The sequence below is a fragment of the Mustela nigripes genome, chromosome 5 (assembly GCF_022355385.1).
Source record: "Mustela nigripes isolate SB6536 chromosome 5, MUSNIG.SB6536, whole genome shotgun sequence".
NCBI classification, from domain to species: Eukaryota; Metazoa; Chordata; class Mammalia; order Carnivora; family Mustelidae; genus Mustela; species Mustela nigripes.
The window spans coordinates 79991501-79996530 of NC_081561.1; the positions used below are offsets into that span (position 1 = coordinate 79991501).

The 5030-nt window shown below is 38.0% G+C and overlaps 1 pseudogene; it reads left to right on the forward strand.

Annotated features, from left to right (window-relative positions):
• Window positions 1-3831: 3831 nt before the first annotated feature.
• Window positions 3832-3963, forward strand: LOC132018911 (U2 spliceosomal RNA; annotated as a pseudogene).
• The last annotated feature ends 1067 nt before the right edge of the window (window positions 3964-5030 follow it).

Genomic DNA, 5030 nt, shown 5'->3' on the forward strand with positions numbered 1-5030 from the left:
AGTCAGTTGAGCGTCTGACTTTGGTTCTGATTATGATCTTGGGATCCTGGAATCCAGCCCATTGTCAGGGTCTCTGTTCAGAAGGGGGTCTGCTTATTCCTCTCTGTCTGCCCCTCCCTGCCCCCCTCATGCTCTCTCTTTCTCTCAAATAAATAAAATCTTTAAAAACAAAACAAAACTGCAGGTATCAGACAATACAGGGGATTGAATGCCAGGGTGAAGAGTTCAGATGTCCTCTGTGAAAGGTCTGGAAGTCTTGGTTCAGGAGGAGAAACATGGTGTGTTCTGCAGATCAGGCTGGTGGTCAGGTGTAAGATGAATCAGGCTGTGAGAAACTGGTCAGAGCGAAGTTGTGGCAATTGAGACATCAAACAAGGAGGATGTGTCAGGAATGAAGAAAGGATAAATCTAAGAGCTAATTCCAAAGACGAATCAACAGGTCACCATGGAAGATTCAATGTAGGAGACATGGAAGCAGGAGAAAAGAACAAGGTGCAGAGTGATGGAGAAGAAAGTGCAGAAATCAGAAGTAAAGTCATTACCAACCTTGTCACCGAATAGCTGTTTGAACTTGCATAACTGTCTTAGTCTTCCTGAGTGTCCATAAAATGAGGGAATTAGGCTGGATGACTTCTAAGATTTCTTTCCACCTCAATTTTATTTTTTTTTTAAGATTTTATTTACTTATTTGAGAGACAGAGCATGAGAGGAGAGAGGTTAGCTGGAGAAGCAGACTCCCCACTGAGCAGGAAGCTTAATGTGGGACTCGATCCTTAGACTCCAGTATCATGACCTGAGCCGAAGGCAGTTGCTTAACCAACTGAGCCACTCAGGTGCTCCTCCACCTCAACTTTAAAGTTCAATAGTGCTCAAGAGCAGGCTTAGATTCTGATGGTGTTTTCTGCACCTCTGTTCACTTACTGTAAACTGAAATATTTTCTTATTGGGCTGTGCTGAAGATTAGTTAACTTTGAAATGAAGCACTAGATAAGTGATTTAGCAGTGAAAGAAGGTAAGTGATTCAGAAGCATATCCGTAAACATCTTCCTCTGCCTCAGGTTCATCTTTTATTCAGGAACTCTGGCATTTTAATGGTGAGTTGGGGAGGACAAGGAGGAACATATTCTGCAAATGTATGTTTGGTGATCTACTTTGCAAGCAAATTCTTAAATATAAATCCTCTGGAGACATGCCCATGTATATGTAAAGTGGTAAAAGAATACTGATTGAAAATTTTTAACTGTCCTGATTTAAATCTCTAAATATGTGGAATCCTTAAGGCGCTATACCCATGGTCCATCTCCTCTTTAGCTCACTTCACAGAGAAGACAAGGTCGGAACTATTTCTTTTCTCTCTCTCTCTCTCTCTCTCTCTCTCACACACACACACACACACACGGAGGTCTTCCTGACTTACAATGGGTTTTGTCCTGACAAACCCATTATAAGCTGAAAATAAGCTAAATCGAAATGTATTTAATACACCTCACCTACTTAATACACCTAACATCACCTACCTTACACATGCTTGGAACACTCACATTAGCGTATCGTTGGGCAAAATCATCTAACACAAAGCCTATTTTATAATAAAGTGTTGAATACCTTAGGTAGTTTAATGCACAGTGTAATGCACAGTGTACTGAAAGTGAAGAACAGAATGGCTGCAATGGCTGCAGGGCACAGAATGGTTGTAAGTGTACCGGTAGTTCACACTCATGACTGCATCACAAAAGAGTGGAATACTGCATATCACTAGCCCAGGAAAAGATAAAAAAATGAAATTTTGAAGTACAGTTCCTACCAAATATGTATCACTTTCACACCACCAAAAAATTGAAAAATCCTAGGTAGACCTGTCGTTAAGTCGGAAACTAATACTGTAAGTATTAACTTACAGATCTGTAGGTCTGACACAGCACCGAGTCAGGGTGCTGGCAGGACTGCTCTCCCTTCTGGAAACCCTAGGGAAGAAACCATTTCCTTGTTCTTCCACTTCCAGAAATGGCCCCCTTTCTCCCAGTCAGCATCATTTAACCATTCTCCCTGAGTAGCCTCTCCCTCTGACCACAGCCAGGGAAGGTTTTCTTCTTTTCAGAACATATGGGATTAGATTGGGTTCACCTGGATAATCCAGAATAATCTTCCCAACTCAGTTTCACATAATCCTCCCACTTAATTTAATCATATCTACAAAGTCCCATTTGCTATGTAAGGTAACTTAGTCATAGACTCCAGGCATCAGGAAACGGACTTCTTTTAAAAAATTTTTTTAGTACAGCTGACACACAATGTTACATTAGCTTCAGGTCTGTAACAGTGATTCAACTTCTCTGAATGTTACCTTACCCATACCCTTACCCTCACCACAGGTGTGGTCCCCATCTGTCACCACACAAGCCTATTACAATATCACTGACTATACCCTGTGCTGTCCCTTTTATTCCTGTGACTTATTCATCCCGTAACTGGAAGCCTTTACCTCCCACTCTTTCACCATTTTATCCATCCCTCCACCCTCTTCCCTCTCGTAACTACCAGTTTGTTTTCTGTAGTTATAGGTCTGATTCTGCTTTTTGCTTATTTATTCATTTTGTTTTTTAGATTTTACATATGAGTGAATTATACAACTCAACACCAAAACAGCAAACAGTCCAATTAAAAAATGGGCAGAGGACTTAAATAGAAAATTTTCCAAAGCAGACATAGAGACATAGGAAAAAATGCCCAATATCACTAATCATCAGAGAAAAGCAAATCAAAAGCACAATGAGATACCACCTTATATCTGTCAGAATGGCTAAAATGAAAAGAAATAACAAGTATTGGTGAGGATATGGAATAAAGGAACCCTTGTGTACTGTTGGTGGGATGTAAATTCATGCGGCCACTGTGGAAAATAGTATGGAGAGTCCTCAAAAAAAAATTAAAAATAGAAATACTATATAATGCAATATTTCCACTATTGGGTATTTATCCAAAGCACCCTAAGTATCTAAATCATCCATCAATAGATGAATGGGTAAAGAAGATTTTTTTATATATACATACATACAGAATATTATGCAGTCATAAAAAAGAATGAGAGTTTGCAACAACATGGGTGAACCTAAACAGTGTTAAGCTAAGTGAAAGTCAAGCTGAGAAAGACAAATACATGATTTTGCTCAAATGTGGAAACTAAAAAACAAAACAAAACAAAGAAAGTAGACACTTTGAGAGGCTATTATTCTGCCTACCAAAATGGCATTCCATTCTATTCATTCATTTTGAAGTTTCCTAGGTAAAACTATGCAACAGTCAAAAAAAAACAAACCCACATACACAAAACCCACATACACAAAAAAATAAAGAAGACCCCAGTGACATATATTAGTAACAGAACAGTGGACACAGAATGATACATTTGCAACAACCTAAGTCACTATGGTTAATGGAAATTACTAAAAAGTATAGTACTGGTGCTTATCTATTTGTTTATTGGGGTTTTGTTTTGTTTTTTTGTTTTGTTTTAGTTTTGGGTTTTTTTGTTTGTTTTGTTTTTTGTTTTTTGTTTTAATAGAAGAACCAAGGGTTCTTCCAATACCCTCTTTTTTGTGTAGGTTTTTTTTTCCTTCTGTCAGCTTTATTGAAATATAATTGACATACGGCACTGAATAAGTTTAAGGTATACAGCATAATGACTTACATTTATTGATAAGTGATTACTACAGTAAGTTTGGCAAACTTGTTTAGGTCTTTAACATCTGGACAACAGGGCTCATTTAGAGAAGCTTACTATGATTAATGAGAAATCCTAGTCCAATCTCCTGATTTAAAAAGCCTCAAATCATTGCTTCTCGGCCTTTTGGCTAAGATCAAGTGTAGTATATGTTCTTATCAGTTTAAAAAGCCTCAAATCAGATGCTTTCTTAAACACTAACAATGAAAATATAGAAAGGGAAAATAGAGAATTGATTCCATTTACTACAGCACTAAGATACCTAGGAATAAACCTAGCTAAAGAGGTAAAGGATCTGTACTTGAGGAACTACAGAACACTCCTGAAAGAAACTGAAGAAGACACAAAAAGATGGAAGACCATTCCATGCTCATGGATCGGAAAAATAAACATTGTTAAAATGTCTATACTGCCTAGAGCAACCTATACTTTCAATGCCATCCTGATCAAAATTCCACCAGCATTTTTCAAAGAGCTGGAACAAACAATCCTAAAATTTGTATGGAACCAGAAGAGGCCCTGAATTGCTAAGGAGATGCTGAAAAAAGAAAAACAAAACTGGGGGCATCACGTTGACTGATTTCAAGCTTTACTACAAAGCTGTGATCACCAAGACAGCACAGTACTGGCACAAAACCAGACACATAGACCAATGGAACAGAGTAGAGAGCCCAGATATGGACCCTCAACTCTATGGTCAAATAATCTTCGACAAAGCAGGAAAAAATATACAGTGGAAAAAAGACAGTCTCTTTAATAAATGGTGATGGGAAAATTGGGCAGCTACATGTAGAAGAATGAAACTCGACCACTCTCTTACACCACACACAAAGATTAAACTCAAAATGGGTAAAAAACCTCAATGTGAGGCAGGAAATCTATCAAACTCCTAGAGGAGAACATAGGCAGCCACAGCAACTTCTTTCAAGATATGTCTCCAAAGGCAAAAGAGACAAAAGTGAAAATGAATTTTTGGGACTTATCAAGATAAAAACTTCTGCACAGCAAAGAAAACAGAAAAAAAAAGAGGCAACACACAGAATGGGAGAAGACATTCGCAAATGACACTACAGACAAAAGGTTGATATCCAAGATCTATAAAGAACTCCTCAAACTCAACACACAAAAAACAGATAATCATGTCAAAAAATGGGCAGAAGACATGAACAGACACTTCTCCAAAGAAGACATACAAATGGATATCAGACACATGAAAAAATGTTCATCATCATTAGCCATCAGGGAAATTCAAATCAAAACCACATCGAGGGGAAAAAAACCATACACATTAAGATACCACCTTACACCA